An 18,429-nucleotide genomic window follows, 5' to 3' on the forward strand; every position below is an offset into this window, starting at 1 on the left:
AATCTGCCCCTGAAGGTTTTGCAACTGTAATTTAGTTGCAAGACATTCATCCATACCACTGCGATTCTGTATTTAGAAGGGGAGCCCTTAACACACCCCTTCCAAATACCGAATTGGTATGTATGCGCAATTCTAAATTTCGATTTGGTAAAAATGGTTTGTACATATGGCCCTAAATGTTTTGTTTGTTGTCAGCAACACGGGCAGTTTATTCGTGAAATTCACAGCTGTTCCAGCGCTGACTTTTTTTATCTGGATGACACAGAACACCGCCAATTGATTAGCAACCCAGGAACTTCAAAACTCGGAAAAAACTCTTCAGACTTGAACATTTTCCACAAGAGGCTGCGTGCTGTTTACTTAAACGCCAGCTAACCCGAACGTGCCAATCGTTTGTTCCAAGAGCCTCTAAAGCAGGCTGCAGGGCCTGGCAAATTATTTCTTTGTTTTTGCAGTTAACGCGACAGTTTTTAATCTGGGTACACTTTAACAACGAAGAGGGCGTTTTTAACTAACCTTATCCGTTAATGGTCAACACGATGTTACTCTGCAGCTTGCGACTCAGCTATTTAGTCAACAGGAAAGGTAAAAGGTTCACACAGGAAGGACCCCTCTGAAGTCAGTTCCGAACGGAGCCGAGGGCTGCAGGCCGGGTTCAGCGGCCAGAGAGAGCAGGCTCGGCGAGCAAGCAGAGAGGTAAGAAAAATATCAACTTCTCCAGAGCGGAGGTTTCTGCAGCCTTTGACCTTATGCGTTTTATAACATCGATCTCAGCCTATTATTTGTATCCGGATGTTCAGTCTAGCGAAGATCATGGAATGTTCTAGAGAAAAATAATTTTAAAAACGATCGTAGCTCATCTGTGAAAACCATATTGGAAGGGAATTGCATTGAAATGGTGCTTTAAAGTTATTTTATATATTTTAGTGTTATTGGTGAAATGCAAAGCACCCTAACTGAAAACAGTTTAATTTAGCATGTAAATTACTTTTCATAAATTGTCGTTTGCGGCGGTGGTTTCATTATTTGGTTCATTCGGCTGCTGAATCGTGGTCGTTTACATTCACCAGGGCCTGTTGTTGCTGTTGCTGGTCAGGATATGTAGAAGGGTGATGGTCAACTGGGGGGTGTTTTTTGCCTAGGGGCCCTAGAATTACGTCATCGACCACGAGAACATAAGTCGAAGTAGTCTAGGGCCCTGATTCCGCGTTTTTGGAATTCAGGTGCTTTTCATCACAGCAGATATATAAGATACACTGTTACGTATGTATGTGAATGATATTTCTATAGCGTGAACCTAGCCAGACACACTTAAAGTCAAGGAGTAATAGGAGAGATAGATGGGTTGTGAATGGTTAATGTATTGTGATGTAACTGGAGCAGAGTTGGAGCAACCCCAAACAGTTCTGCCAAATACCACGCATCAGGCGTTAGAGTAACGCATTTTAATGTGGTAGTCTGCATCACAGCTTTAAAATGCTTTATCACACATTTAGAGCCCGTTGTCCACCTGCGCGCGCTGCGCCAGTAGAACTAAGCAAGTAGCGACTGCGATCGTCGGTTACTGCAGCAGGACAGTTGTCTTTGTTTCTCCGCATGTGTAGTGAGTGCAATATCCAATCCAGAACTCATGATGTGACACAACCACTCCTAATGGGTGGATAAACGACAAATAACCAATCAAAAAAAGAGATGTTTAAGTGCATACCGTGACTGTACAGTCATCACTGGTGATGTGCTCAGCTGTGTGTGCCACTGAACGTCACTTACATGTGCAGCCAGACCTGCATTTTAAAGTTGAGTGAGCACTCAGAGCTGCAGCCCGACTCGCCCCTCAGCGCTTCCTGACAAAAAGAACAGCCTGGGCATTAGAGCAGAGGAGCTGAGGCGCTGGTGGTGAGGCCTGATCTCTCTTCGCACCCACGGCTTCCCAAGAAGGGGCGCTTTACTGCCTGCATGCGCCACCAACTCTCATGCACTTCTGTGGTGTGTTTTAACTCAGTCTGGTCCTGAACGGGCATGTTAAGCCTGGGTTCATTTGCTGCTGAGGCCCTGCCACAGCTGCCTGTCTGTCGCGTGGCATGTAGTGCCTTCAGTGCTCGTCAGTAGACTATGATTTTTCCAGGGTGGCATCTGCCCTATTGCTGTTATTCCGGCAAAAGGTGCCTCCCCGTATCACCTACAGTGACTTTTCCTTTTGGTGGCTTCAGGCATGATTCTGAATGCTGCCGGAGTCAGAGAGTCGTGAGCGTCAGCATCATGATCACCGCTGTAATACTGTATGTACAGTGTTTTTCTATATTTGGCGCCCAGAGCCAAAGATCAGTCAGGTCGGTCGGATCCGCACTATTCAATGTAGGATTGCAAGGTATTAAAAATTAAAACTGGCTATTAACGTTTGTTCATGTCCACATAAAGCCATCTGTAGTGCATAACTTTTCTGTTTTTGTCATTTTACTTATCAGTCAGGGATCATCACGTACAGCTCTAGAGCACTTTTAAAGTGCTGTCTTCATCATACCTTGTGTTTGTATTATGTTCTAATGAGAGAGAAAATACTGTCTTTTTGTGTGTGTGAGTTTTTTTTGTCTAATTTTCAACCAGCTGGTACAGTAAAATGCGATTTTCTGGGCGCTCAAATGGGTTTTATTTATGATATTTATGTGTTTCCCTGGTCTTCATTGCTTGATTTTGCTCACGAGAAAGTGTCACTCATAGTTGTTAAATGTCACTCATAAATACAGTGAAAAAATGAAAATGTCACACATAAGTAATCTGAAACCTTGGCAGCTATGCCCAAAGGATATGGGAATGTTGATCCAGATCCTGGGCACATTGATGGAAAAGGCCTGCTGGGGTACATAATTTATCAGGTGCAAATACCCCCCACTTATTATGAGTTTCTGAGAAATAACATGAATTTTGGTGCTTCCCATGCCAACATCTTTTGCATGGTACTTTAAATACCATACACTTTCTCCTGTTAAACTAAGGCAGGTTTGACCTGCCAACACTTCCACAAAGGTGAGATATTTAATGCTCCTGGTGATTACTGGATGCAGTAAGTTCCACACAACTTGTAATTCCGACAAACAGGGGTTAGGGTCTGAAAAAACGGATCCACTCGTAATCAGGGCCCATGACAGGTACTCAGAAGGCAGAGGTGATGAAAATTGACATGTTGAACACTACCAAATAGTCATTTTAGTAAATGTGGGACAAAGATGGTTCTTCTAAAAAACACATTTTCCGTGCTTAATAAAGATTAATACTATGTAAATTAAGTAAGATATTTATATATAAATTGCAAACTTTCCATTGTTGCAATTTGTTGAAGATTTTTTTTATAACATTCTTTTGTTTGTCTATGATTTAACAGCACTTTTACATTTGAAACGTCTTGGTGCCTGATTGTTTAATGAAAAGTGTGTTTTGTAGCTCTCTATTCTAGATGTTATATTGAAAAAGTACTTTTCCTTTGAGTCTTAATGCCTCCTTCTTTTGGGCTATTGTGATGCGTAAACAGTGAAGTTGATGTGTCATCAAAGCAAGAAAGATTAATATGTTTTTGAAAGGCTAGTTTCTGATTAACCTATAAGGAACACAGTCATAACATAGAGAATTATTGATGGGTAGCGCACAATATCAGGGTTTTTCAGTGGATTACCAAATTAAGCTATAGACATTTCAAGCTTCAAGATGACCCTGATGTCACTATGAACTCTGGGATGGAAAATAACTCAAACTTGACATCTGCCCTGTGTTCATGTTCATGTAGCGTATGGCTTCCTCTTTTGGTCAACCTCCCCAACATGATCCCTTAGAACAGCGGTTAAGAGAGGGAAGTTACGTGTAGCCATGCACAACATACCCTTGTTGGACTTGGCCCTTTTTGCAGGGTTATACCCAAACCTTTTGCTTCTTCCTCCTATTTTTTCCGGAACTGTGTTTGTTGGTTTTAGGACTCGTCTTCACTCTCTCCACTTCTTTATGCTCCTCTTCATTCATTATATATTTAAAATAAATATACCTGTTTCCTTGCTGCTCTTTCACACCTCTCCTTGGCTAGCTCTCCCTTCTTCCCGCAATAAACAAGACTTTTTTCAATATCTGGTGTCGTGTCACACTATTCACCACAACCCACCCTGATTCAAAATATTTACCAAAACTCGTGTTACAGCTCTCAAAAAGAAAGCAGAAAGTAGGTGTCCTGCTGGTAAGCAGTTCATTGGTATTGTTCTACCTTCTGCAAGCCAGTGGAAACCAACCAGAGACCTGGAGAGAGAGCAGTCTGTGATCCATCATTCTGCCATCTCTTTCTGGTGCCTTGAGAAGCTGGCAGAGTTGTACTACTTAAAATACAGAGGCCAAATTGACAAAGGCATTTAGGATTATATGAAGTAGTACTCCTGCAGTACTCTTTTACGTCATTTTTCATACCATTTTAAATTTAGCCCAAAACATAAAATAATGAGAATAATAAAATGGGACTATTCAAATACAAACAATTGTGTCCCATGCACTTTTACTAATAAAAAGTTGGATATTTTGGGGCTAATTTACAAAACCATTTAAGAGTATGTAAAAGAGTACTCCTGTAGAACTACTTCCCCTACTCATAAATGTTTTAGTGCATCAGCTTCATAGTTTTTCACTTTTGTAATGTCTTAGCTACTGGGTTTTGAATCTAGTGTTGTATTCAATGGTTTGCTGTGTTCTGCAAAAGTAATCTTTATTAACATGTACTGCTGTTTAATAGCCTTATTAACAAAGTCTTGTGTTGTAACAAACCACATAAAATACACTTGGATTTATATCGCTAGTCTCAAATCTTTAATCATAGATCAGAGTTTGATGATTATCCTTCTTCTAAATCTCTCTTACAACAGTAGAAAATCCAACATTATGGTGGATTTTGTGTGTGCTGTGTTTAGGGTTATGTGTGGGAAAACAGGGTTTTCCAGCAGAGGAGCAGCAAGTTGGCATTATAAGCCTGTTGGTAACACATACAAAAATGTACTCTTGTAGACAGTGACAAATGTTCCAAGTGGTTTTAAGCCGAATTTGCATGCTTAACTTCAGTGCCAATAGTTGCATATTCATATATGCACATTGGGTCTGAAAGCCCTTTTAGAAAGTCCACCACAAGTAATTATGTCACCATCTTGTTAGGACCATAAATGGTTTTAGTAATTTAAATGGATCTCAAACTCTGGTAGCTATGGCACAGAGTAGACAGGCTTAATTTAAGAAAATATGTAAAGCATTTAGAAAAACCAAAACAGAAAGTTGCAAACACATACAATAAAAATCCTTCTCCAATTTATGAAACTAGATTCTAATTTAATGATCAAATGACACCAAAATGACAAAAATCCAATAGAAAGAAACCAGAGATATGAATGTTTAAAGTGTTAAATATAAAAACCGCCTAAAAGCATCAGGTCCCAGTGTGGGTCAGCTGGTTGCAGTAGACCAGGACTTCGGTGTGATGAAAGGCTGAGCGCGATGGAGTGTGTATCAGATGCGCCAACTAGATTTGACCCACTTGGAGATTTTACCTTCAAGCTTATATCTCACAGACGTTTTCCCGGTGGGACGTTTTTTGAGTGGTGGGGGCTGTTTTTGTTACTGGGGGCTTATTTTGCAGCAGTGCTGCAATATTGGCTGGCTGTAACAAAAGCAGCAGCCGTGCATCTCACTACACCCTCCTGCCACCCCCCCTGGGCTGGTCCAACTGAATTGCCAGGGCTGGTTTGTTTTCCTAGTCCGGCCCTGATAGTTTACCTCTGTGTATCTAGGCATAACACTAACAGAGCACATGGGTTGGCAAGCTCACATCACTCAGCACAGGTTAAAGATGGAACAAGTTATGAGTGGTATTATTAAAATGTCATTGGGCACTCAGTTCCTCCCTAAACAGTCGGCTCTGTAGATTTATAGTCATCTGGCCCTAGGGACAGCCTTGTACGGTGCAGAGCTGTGGGGACATTTGGGTGTGACCTCATTATCTATGGTGGAAAATTGTTTGTGCCACAGCTGGTTTGCGTTCCCATAAGTACTCCCCTCCCTCCCCCTCCATCCCCCTCCCTCCCCCTCTTAGGCTGGAATTTGGGCTAAAAGCACTATCTGACTGCATATGACTACTCCCGCCTCTACTGGAGGATCTGGGCTATCCCGGAGTTCAAATCCTAACAGCAAGGGCAAGAGGAAATTCTTTCCCATGCTGGCTCTAGCAACATACCATGGATAAAATATGTGAAGGACACTGTAGGAAAGTGCCCTTTTTGACATGCCCCCCCCATTTCTGCCTTGTATTTGATTTGATTTTGCCTCGAAGTGCACTGGGTTCCTGCTAACCAGGCCCCCAGTGCCAGATCCCTTTCCCTACACTGTTTCATTGGTTGCCCCAATTAGCGATACCTTTAGTATCCTCTGTAAGTCCCTAGTAAATGGTACCCCTGGTACCCAGGCCTGAGGTACTAAAGAGGGTCCCCAAGGGTGGCAGCACAAACTGTGCCACCTTAAAGGACCTCTCACAAAGCTCATGCAAACTGCCACTGCAGGATGTGTGTCTTGGTGCAGACAAAAGTGGAAACACAACATGGCACACAGCCTGTGTGCCATGCCTGCAGACACTGCATGCAGTACAGGTAAGTCGCCCCTATAGCAGGTTTTACAGCCCTAAGGCAGAGTGAATTATACTACATATGAGGGCCTAAGTGCCTGAGCAGATATGCCTCCATATTGGTCCGTTCCAATGCTGCCTGTATGAGTGATCAGGAAAACCATTATAAAAGCATGTGCTGGGCACTGGTTAAAATGAGTTCCCTAGCTACATGATGGCTTCACCGAAAATAGTGATGGATGGTATCAAACATCTCGTATAAATAAACCCACACTGAAGCCAGTGGCAGTTTTAGTAATAGTTGCACCCAGAGGGCAACTTAGAGGTGCCCCTGGAAACCCTACCAGCCACTGGTGTGCTGACTGGTTCTTGCCAGCCTGTTACCAGAGACGAATTGCGGACCCTCAAGGGTGAGTGCCTTTGCTCTACGGGGGCCATAACCCAATCCTGCTTGAGCAGGGGTGTTTCCCCCCCACCACAAATGACCTGCGGATTAGCATTCCAGGGCCTTGGAGCTTCAAAGTGGCCACAGTCTTAGGTAGGCTAATCTGGCTTCTCTCACCAACTCCCTTTGTCTGGGGCCCTTTGGCACTTGGACCGGTGGAAAAATTAGCTAGGCAAGACAGGCGTGTCCACCCTCAGCAGAACACCACCTCTGAACTGGGCTACCTGATCATCTAGGGGATGGCAAATTTAGCATCTCTAGGACAGGGCTATGCCCACTCGCCCCAAGAAGTGATCTTACAGGGGGCATAGTGACCCCAGGGGTAAGTAGCCCATTGTCTACTACCTTACGCTCCCCTAACGCCCCTCCAAATTTAGGGGAGCCCTGGCACCAGGAAATCAGATCCTGCTGACGTAAAGAAAAAGAAGGGCCGAAGAGCAGCAAAAGCAAGAACTGCAGAAGAAGCAACTGACTTGACAACAGCCCTTCTGACCTGTTTGCCTATCCTCAACAATTGCGCCAAAGTCATTTCGCCCTGCAAGCTGCTGATCCTCCAAAGCATGGGAGGACTGCCAGCACTTCTCCAATTACAAAGGAACTCCTGTGGAACAGAAGAGCGGGTCCCCTGCACCTCGCAGGTACCAAAGACTAAGCTGTGAGGATTCCAACCTGCGAAAATCCGACACCGGATAACACCACTGCACCCGAGCCCCCTAGATTCGAGCTGAAGTGGGCCAATGGTGTCAACATGGTCCTCTGACCCGCCATATTGAAAGCTCACCTTGGGTCTCTCCGCTGTGAACTTTTTGACTCCATCTTCAACACCTGGTTGTAGGCCCCATCTACAACGACCGCTCCCGATGACGAAAACCCAATATACAAGGAAACCTCTGCACCCGTTGCCTGGCGGAGAAGAGGATCAAAGGTCCCTCCCCCGGGCACGAGCATCGTGAGGTCTGAGCCCGTCTGTTAACTCAGCATGATTGGCTTTTCAGTCCGATATTGCAGCATGTATTGACGAATACAAACAGCCATTGTCTTGCATTGGTTACCCGACGCTGTTATGCAACACTGCACCCGGTGGCCCGCATGCTGCTGGAGTTACAATTCTGGTGCTGCCTTGAATCTTGCCCCATACACCTCTCAAGTCCTGGAGGTTGGTCTCATTAGTTGTTGCCAAGAACTCAAATGCTGTAACTGTTTTTTCTTCCATAGGATAACATTGCAACCTCTGACAAACACACTGTCGACTGTTTAAACGCAACAGTATTTCTCTTGAAAAACGTACTAAGCTGATCATATTAATTCTGGCCTCAAAACATATATAAAGATATGTGTTATTTTTATAAATTATTGTGGCTCTCCTTATTGAGTTGTGTGCATCATTTATTGACTATTGTGTGTATTTGCAGATATCTCTGATAAGCCTACGGCTGCTTGATCACACTACCCCCTAAAAGGGCTCCTTGGGATTGCTAGCGCAAGCCCTGTCCACTCGTAAGAAAACCCCCGCACTCTTTGCATAGTATATACCTCATTTTGGTAAACTGCATAAGGAGCTGGCTTCCTGCAGCCACTTTGTTGGGAGATTTGGATAACTAACATGAGTACCCCTGGTGAGGCATGGGCCATTCCCAATTTAAAACAGCTTACTGACAATTTTGAGATTATTTTTTCTAAATTCTCAAGCGAGCCATGGTACCTTAAGAGATGATTTCCTTTCAGTCAAGGACTCTGTCATCAAGTAGGATTTCCTGGATGAGATAGAGCCAAGCCTAGCTAGGCGATTGTACTTGCAATTTCGGAATGAAACCCTTCCCCTTCTTTACAATTAAGTGGTCTCTTGCCTTGGGGGGTGCCAATAGGCGGAGCCTGGCATGTTATACCACCAACTAAATGCTTTACCACTATTGATACTTCAGGGAAAATAACTGACTGACAGGGTGTGCAGATGTAGATTGAGTTAATTAATGGGTACCGTATCAGATAACTTTGAAAGTGGTGTTTATATTATGTTGTGCAATATCTATACATTTGTTTTATATCTTCAGCCTGCGAGTTGTACAAATCTTGTTCAGTTTTAGACATTCTTTGTATGTTGATTGAAATTGATTGTATGTTTTAATTAAATTTTAAGTTTCTGATGTATTTTAATGCAAATTTCGATGTATTGTTTTTATCCAATGAAGTAGTTTTGTATAAGCCAATGCTCAAAATGTGAAATCAGATTTTTATGTACACAGATTTTATGACACACATTGTCGAATAAAGCTTATGTTTTTGAAATTATTTATTGTCTATTGAATAGCAGAGGAACCAATATATGTATGGATGTGCTCATTGATTAATATTGATTATAAGCGTTATCGATTGATTGGCTGTTTTGTAATATATGTTTTACTTTTTCAGTTTTTATGTGCTTTTAAGGCTTAGTGCCGAAATAAAGATAATTGTTTTGATACTCCGTTGCAACAGCGATGGAGTATCTATACTGCCAAGATAATAGTCCACCCACCCAATTAAGATGCGGAGACGGGCTATAGGTTTAATCACGACAGAGACTACATCTCCACTGTGATTAAAACCCCTCTCATGGCCCTGCAGAGCAAAGGCCATCAGTGGCAAACCCTGTCAGTAAATGCTCCCCTCATCATGGTGAGAGGACTTCCATGGTGAGAGGAGCATTTTCGTTTTGCTCCAGTTTTGGGTTTGCTTTTTGAAAAGAAAACTGTTAGGTGCACAGCTCTGTCATGTTGAAGGAGCCCTGCACCAAACAGTGTTGCCATGACTGGTTTCTGAAAATGCTTTATAAAATTACCACTAGCTCGGTGACTATTTATAAATCTGGCGGGCAGCCCCTCCACCAGGGCTACGAAGTAATTTACACCATCACCCTGGTGCAAAAACGGGCCAGGATTTAAAATGGCCTCTTCCTCTTGAACATGGAAGTCAAAGTCTTTCAGCGGGGCAAGGCAGCAGGTTGAATCTTAGAAGAGCTCCACTACTTTAGATAGGCATTGGATGAGGTCCCAATGAGCAGAAAAAGCTCTGCGTGGGAAAATTCACGCCCAGGGAAATCCTCTCATCAATCAGATACTTTTGTGTCACATGTTTGGACTTTTTTGGAGTAGTTTCAGCAGAGAAGGCTGCAGTCTGTTGCTGAAGAGTCCTCCACAAGGCTGGGTTTCTCTTCTTCATTAGGTCCAGCTAAAATAGACATGCTGCTGTGGAAAAGCTTCTAGCGGAAGAAGCCTGAATTTTCATCCCAGCTGCAATACACCTAGGTCAGAGTGATTTGGTAGGTTTGTCCCTGTCCTCTGGAGGACTTTGAAGCCAAAATGTTTTTAAGTTCCAGGTTTTTCAGGATGTTAGGAGAAGTACACTTTGACATATCCAAGGGTCCAAGTACCACAGAACACCACTTGGTGTTTCAGACTAACTCAGCACAAACCACCAGTAGGGTCAAGGGCGCTTAGCTGTGCTCTTCAGGGAAAGGCTTTTTGTAGATTATTGTGGCCCTGTAGCTTAACAGCAGATCAGCTAACTGACCCTTGCAGTTAACTTTTTTGTCCTGGACACAAGTGGGAGCAGGTCCAGCCCTTCCCCCTTCAGGTCTCCTCTAAGGTCTCAAACAGGTGCAGTCCTTGTGTTCTTTCTGGGTCCAGAGTGTTCTGAAGAGGGTGCTGGGGATGCCACATTCATCGGTTGCACTAGTTTGTGGGTGGAAGTGACTCCTCACTGTGTCCCTCTCTACCAAATCCAGGATGGTGACACCCTTCTCCCTTCATGCCGAGCCTATGTGCCCACCCTAGAGGTATGGCCAGGGAAACTCTCTAAACCAGTCCTGGTGGGCACCTCCCTCCCCAGTGTGATTGGAGCCATTCTGACTTATGGAACAACAAAAGAGTCCTGCACACGGGTCAACTAATATTTGCCTATGACAAGGAAGTTTTCTTTTAAGTCCTCTTTGAAGGTAATCAGGTTCTTGGGCCCAGCTCGCTGGCCATCAGGTCAAGGTAACAACACCTCCTTATACCTACGGAATATATCTCTGCTCTGGGAGCGGTTTTCACACCTCATCAGTGCTTGAGCACTCAGAACCCTGCGGCTGGAGAGTAATATATATTAGCCTCCAGAGGCTTCAGGCAGGGAAAAGGTACCTTTCTAAATAAACATGCTCCTTAATATATATTCAAAATATATCCACCATTGATTTTGGGCTTTTAATTAATATTATAAAGAGTCCGAGAAAGACATTTCTAGCAGGTTTGTAGCTGAAGATTGCATTATTTAATTTAATAGTGCATCACAAAGTTTACAGCCAGACTTGTTACAGTGAAAACTGTTTTTAGGTGGTAGTGACTGTAAGGACATGTTTACTTATTAATATTTGAAAGGAATGTTTACACCTGCCAAAGGTCTTTCTTTTAATAGGTTGGGTTGCAGTTTATTAACTAGCCTAGTCAGGCTAAAATGGTAGACCTGAAGCCATATTTATTCTGTTACTGGAGTAAATGGCACAATAGGTGGGGCAGTCTACATTTAACTTACAGGCCCTGGATACACTTTGAGTTATATACTAGGGACCTATAGGTAAATTCAAAATCCCAGATAGGACTGTAGCCTATTTTGAAATGTTTAGGAATCGGAGCACATGTACTGGAGCATCGGTAGCAAAGTCCCACTGCACAGTCAAAAAACCAGCAGCATGAATCCACAAACAAGCATTTGCAATGCAATAGGTCTCGCATTTGTGAGAGTTTGAGCTATTGGCATTGAAAATGACAATGCCTTTTATGTATGTGTTTTAAAAACTTGCAAGCTGTCGTAAACACGCACTTTTCTACTTATAGCCGTTGCTTACGTGAACCAAGGCTGGCAGTAACTGCGCCTCGTTTACTGCCAGACTTGCTTGTCATAAGCAAGGACTACAAGTACAAAGGGCCTCATTTATGAGGCCCCTTGCACCATCGGAACGTCACTCTTTGTGACATTCCGTGGCGCAGAAGCCTGTGTGATATTTATCAGGCAGGACTAAGTCACTTTTTTTGACTTAATGCTGCCTGATAAATATCAGTCCCTTTAACGCAGGGTTCTGCGTTAAAGGGGAGTGCAATGGGTGTTGCTGGGGGCGTTCCCAGCAACATCCATGGCCTTTTGACACTGTCCCAGATTTACGAGAAATCGTAAATCTGGGGCAGTGCCAAAAGCTTACGCCTCCCCAGGGGAGGCGTAAGGGAGGCGCAACTGGGAGAAATAACTTTATTTCTCCTCGTTTTTCCTTTTTATGTGTGTGCTGATTCTGCAGCAAACATAGAAAGAGGAAAAGCCTCTTGTGATTATTTTTTAACAGAAAGGTTTCCCTTCCTGTACAAAAATAATCATCCCCGCAACGCAGGCACCCTTGCACCATTGTGCAAAGGTGCCTGCGTTGGCACAGGCAGCCCATTGTGCACTGGTGCAGGGGAAAAGGACAGGAATGCGCCGTGTCTTATAGATACGGCGCATTCCTGCCCTTTTCTTTTGCAGTAGGGAAGCGCAGCAGGAAGGCCCAACATGCTTATTTTCACACCGCTTTCAGGTTTTCAAAACACATAAATAAAAGGTATTGTCATTTACAATGCCAATAGCTCAAACTCTCGCAAATGCGAGACCTATTGCATTGCAAATGCTTGTTTTTCCTGCCTTGCTTTCACTGTCTGCCTTTGCTGTGCTCTGAAGTCCAATTGGGTGGAGTCTGCGTTATATATAAAATAATATATATAAATAAATGCACATAAAAAAGCAGACATATTGAGTGTAAGTTTATCTAGAGGATGTCTTAAAGGCTCTACCTACCCCTCTGCTGTTGACCCTGTGAATGCGGATGCTTCTCTAACCAGCCCTGCTTTTTAGGAAGAAAAGTCTGATCCTGGCTCATAGGGTCCTGGAACAGACTGGAGCCTAAGGAGGAACTACTGTTCAGTGCACTGGCATTATCTTGGCATACATGCCAACCCTCCTGATTCAAGCGGAAGACTCCCGACTTGAGACCTAGTCTTCCATCTCCTGATTCATGGTTTCAGAAATCCGATTTTAAGGAATCTGCTGTTTGTGGACAAGAAAGCACGGAAATTATTTATAACCTCTGTCAAGCAATTGTCACCTCGTATCTTGATCCTGCCCTAAAGCCACATACGAGCCTCTATCACAGGTATAACACAAGCCTCTGCAACCCCTGTGGTTCAGGGTGGCCCCCTAACCAATCAGGGTGCCACAATCGACCATGGTCAATGAATATTTGTGAAATATGGGGCCCCTCAGCACATTAAAAAAGGGGGGCATAATTTTGTGTTACGCCACAGTCCTTTGTAGGCCTCTGTAGGTTTAGATGTGGGGCATGGACTGGTGCACGGGTGGGCACTGACGGTGGCATCAAGTGTGTGCTTATATGCTGCCCATGCTTTCACTTGGCAGGATTCAGGTGACTGGGAGTGGTCCGACTCATCTGTGTGTGCTGCCTGTGTCCTACTGCTGCAGCCTACTGGCCTGCCTGGAGGGCTTCAATGTGCTGTGACATTCAAGCACTTGTCACCCTCTCTGACAGGCACTGTCCATGCTCCTGCCAATGCCACCCTGCAGAAGCACACTCTATCTGTTGTGAGGAGCCCCCATGTGCCACGATTAGATCTTTCTTAGCCTGCTGATTCCCTCCAACCCAAACCAACACTCAAATCTGCTCTGCTCAGAAATCAGACCAAAAGAAGTTGCACGCCATGCCAGCCCTAATAAAGAAATGTGCACTCCAGAGCTCTGAAATTTTCAGAACCCATTAAACAGTCACACATTCCGTGAAGATGTGTTGTTTGTATTCTGATATTCGTAATCCTGAATTGTATACATTGGACTATGAGTACCAGAATGCAAAAGAAACAAGCTGCCCAACCGGCCCTGCAGGTCAGGAGCTGGAAATGAAAGAGGAAGGGCCGCGGACCGAGTGATCCATGCCAGGGTTTACCGCCCGCCCGCCAGCCAGGCGAGGTGTCACTTGCACCTCGTGCACATTGGATGAAAGTTTGCAGCCGTTGCGGCCGAGGGAGAGACACACTTGTCGGCGCACCTGCGCGCCTGGCACCGAGAGACATCACCACCGCCACACTGCCACACTTCAAAACAACTTCCTTCACCACAGGAGCCCGTGAGGGAGGCAGGTGAGACCGAGAAGGAGGCTGGCGTGAGAGAGAGAGAGAGCCGCGGCGGACCCACGGAGCAGGTCTGTGCAAGGATGTGTGAAGAGTGTGGCTGGAGGGTGCGAAGTGCCCTGCGCCCTGGTGCGCACCGGCTCTTGCCTGGGTGGTGAGGCGGATATTGCCTCAGGGTAGCGCTGTCAGCTTGGTGGCTGCAGACGGTGGTAGACCAGCTGCCCCTGTACACATTGGCATTGATGAATGTACGTTTTACATGCAAACTCTCTTCACTTCAAGCACTTCGTGAACAATACGATTCTCTTGTTTACAAGGCTAAGCAGACAGCGTGTTCAGTGAGTGAGGGGACTCCCATATGGCACAACAGCTAGCTGAAGCGCTTCTAGGTGCTACCAGTCCGACCGGAATGGTTTGAATAATTGTCATCTTCAACACAACTCTGCGATCATGGTTTGCTTATCAGACGCTCCGAATTATGACGGATTTAGAAAATTAGGTTCCGCGAGAAAGTTTGCTCTTTTCACATGAAAGCAGTTTTGGTCGACTGCGGAAGCTGAGATTAAAAACAACAAAACAAACCAGTGGTGCGCGCGCACCACAGAGAAGCAGGGCCGGGAATCGAAACTAGTGGTGCGCGTGCATCACAGAGGAGCGGGGGCGACGGAGCGCGGCAGTGAGGCGAACGCGTGCTGCTGCACTTGCTAGACACGGACGGAAATGGGCGGAACAAAGGTGGGACATGCGCCCGCCTTTGCCCGATTGCATGCCTTCTTTTTGTCCAAAAAACATGGGAAACCCAATGGCAGCCGGGGAAAGCCTGATCACACGCACGAGCGTGCTGTCAGCTTTCAGAACCCCGTACAAGAGGTCTCGCGCTGCGCAAACAGGCTGCTTACTGCAACGCTAGGCGCGAGACCTAAAAATGGGGGTAACCATGCAAAAAGAGGCAATTTTCTACAAACAGCTTTTTACTTCTAGTTTTGCATAGGTGGGGTGGTGTTAAGGAAGATATTTTCCCACCATTAAACATATTTTCCTTGAGGAGAAAATATAAATAATTAATTGTGCTAATCCTTGTTTTTGATACACCTAATCCTGTTGTTTGTCAGCTGTATGGCCAATCAAAATGAGTTACAGCCATGAAAGAGTAGTACACCAGAAATTCTTAAATTTTCATATGTATCCATGAGGTCTTTCTGAATCAACCAAAGAAGAAGGAAACTTACAAAGAGCACATTTCTGACTTTTCTGAAGTTGTTTGTAAATTGGCCTCTAAAAGGTTACTATTTGATACGTATGAAGGTGGACGCGGTTGTGTCATGTGAATGGTGTTCACCTCATCATTTGAAGTTTCTTGCTGTCATTCAAATGCAGGGCATTCAAGTGGAATTCACTAGCTTTACAGCTCCACAAGTTATTCAGTAGCATTTTAAATTGTTTCCTCCTCTGAAATAATGCCGCCAGTTTCCAACCAGAACTTTATCTATAACACTGTTGTTTACACAAATTGGTAACAACACATAAAAGACATTGCAATAAAGCAACAATACATACTGAAACCAATAAATAAAATGATAATCATAAATGTCTCATTCATAGTATTAATTGTAACGTGATATTTAATTTTACCTGAAAGATCATTAATAAAATTTGTAATTACATCTGCTACATCAGGGTAAGGTCATGAGCATTGCATTTGGTGTGTGAGTTAACGTTTGCATGGCTGTTGTTTGAAATGGAAAGTAGAGCTAACTGTAGCCAGCTAATTTCAAGGTTTTTTACAATTTTAATTTGCAACCGAAACTCCACTTTAACTGTTTTTGTTTTTTTAATGAATTAGGACATGAGTCCTTGCTCTCATTTACAGGAAAAAAGCTAGAAGGAATTACACAAATATTGCCATGAAAGTAGAACTTTACTTAAGGAAGTGCATTTGTTTGGTTAGGTATATTTGCAAAGCAGTTGTGGGCTGAAAGGGTTATGATATCTAGACCGTTAATTTTCAGATCCTCTGTGGATTTGAGACTCCACATAGAGTTTGTGAATCCAATAAAAAAACAAAGGCTTACCTTTGGACAAGGGAGCTCTTTTCTCCATCACCCATTGCAGATTCACAAATCTGACTGCATATTCACAAATTGGCTGAACTATGATTGAATGGCAATCACTGAAAAGATTCTCTTGCAGCCACTATTACCCAACACGTGGACAAAGCACTGTAATGGGAAAATTGAAAACAAAAGAGCCTAAGGGGTAGGATGAGCCTAACCTGTCCCCCAGTCCCATGTGGGTTGGATCCAAATTGAGCTCCTGAAATCAACAGCAGATGTGTCTTGGTGCAGTACAATACATTTATCACAGTTACAATTAATGAGTGAATGTACAGCCATAATTGTGAGTGCACATTCGGTACCTCTCCAAATATATCCGTATATTTACGATATGGAATCAAACTAGCGGAATGAAAATGGTAATATCACACAATATATTAGCGAAACCAGAGCTTCTGGCTGATAACGCCGGATTCTTATCTTATCTTACCATATCTTACCACTCTTAAGAATCCTCGGCCGACTGGACCTTTTTACCTGCTGTGAAGTGTAAAGGGGAGAGAACCAACTCAATCAATTGAAATCAATAACCAATCAGTTCCGACCTAAAGAATCACTAGCTCTGAGTTAACTTTTAGGGGTTTTATTACAAAGCCAAAAATAACTGGACATTCAAGCACCTCATGACGAGGTTAAGAAAATACATGGGCAATAATACAAAGTTTAATCTACGCAGCAATCTAATTCGATGAAGCATAAAAACGATAATGAATTCTAAAAATATCAAGCAAAAGATAACTGCTCCAATATCTAAATTAGTCTTCATGGATACCTATGAAGAAATTGATTAGTCTGTCCCTACTCTACCGCTAAAGTGACATCCCTGCTTAGCATTTCCCAAGTCAAGATCAGGAAAGGTGTCAGCTCATGAAGACTTCCTAAAAAGTACACTCACGTTGAAGGGGTCAGTAGCCCCAGCTACCAAACTTGTTCTAAGTCTCCTTCTTCAATATTGATCTCTTCCTTCTACCCTCATCTGCTCCTTCTCTGCCGCTTCTCCCTTGGGGCACTGTCCCTAATACAAAATGCATAACATGGAAGACAAGCCTTCGTTACACCTCTTCTGGCTGGATACCTCCTGGAGGTAATTTTCCATTGAAACCTGTATGTCGTCCTGGTTGAAACGTCCTTGAGTCCCAGGCTCCCCCAGCACCGAAAGTATCAGCTTCTCATTATTTGCATTCCTGGAGACTCTTGTAGCAATAGCTCCTCCATACCTAACTCCTAAAACAAAAGGTTAGTCTTATCTAATGAGGACGATGTCCTGGCACCTGCAACAGAAGCTTGAGAACGAGGAAACCTTCCACTCACAGAAATCTGCTGACTACCTCTAAATGAGAGCCTTCCCAGGGAAAGTACATTTTGGGCCTACAATATTCAGCTAACATTAGAAACGAATAGGCCTTTCATTGCAATACATGAACCTCCAATTAGGCCTTCACACGTTATAAATCACACGTTAATAAACATTGCATCTACAAGCATTATTTTCATTACATTCAATATATATGTAATCATTCCTACATGTGCAATCTTTAATCTTGTGCATGTTTAAATCAAATGCATTACATTACACACAAATTAATTCATTAGGCACTTTGCAATAGGCAGTTACATTTAAAAGTCATTTTAAGCTTTCGACTAACACAAATTACATTCCTAACATTACACTCACGTTATTTATTATTACATTTACTCTTCTAATGATCATCTGTTAATACAACATAAAGATATATGTGGATGCGGACTATGCGTGATTATGATGCACCCCTACAATTTTCTGTTCTCAGCTGCTATTGCAGTTACTAGAAAATTTGAATGGTTCAACAAAGTTTGCAAACTGCTCTTATTCATTAATTGTTCAAAATCGAACACACTCCAAAATGGAGGACCACAGTCTTCTTGCCAAATCTGAGACACTTTAAGACAGGGGTCTCCAACCTTTTCGGCAATCAGAGCTACTTAGGTTCAATGAACATCATTGTGAGCTAGTAATAAGATTTGTGTTGTAATAGCGGCCACATCAAGCAAGATGACCAGCAGTGATCACCTCTGTGCATC

At 43.5% G+C, this 18,429-nt stretch overlaps 1 protein-coding gene across 3 annotated transcripts in view; it reads left to right on the forward strand.

The window, feature by feature from the left end:
- Positions 1-562: 562 nt before the first annotated feature.
- The window catches only part of SH3TC1 (SH3 domain and tetratricopeptide repeats 1), a 256,428-nt gene continuing 238,561 nt past the window's right edge, over positions 563-18,429 (forward strand). For 2 of the 3 annotated variants that reach the window (XM_085642478.1, XM_085642479.1), the window contains exon 1: positions 563-696. The gene's annotated coding sequence lies outside the window, so the exon portion shown is untranslated. The remainder of the gene's footprint in view (positions 697-18,429) is intronic. The other variant, XM_085642480.1, reaches the window with a different exon arrangement.

The sequence above is a fragment of the Triturus cristatus genome, chromosome 2_2 (genome assembly GCF_964204655.1).
Source record: "Triturus cristatus chromosome 2_2, aTriCri1.1, whole genome shotgun sequence".
NCBI classification, from domain to species: Eukaryota; Metazoa; Chordata; class Amphibia; order Caudata; family Salamandridae; genus Triturus; species Triturus cristatus.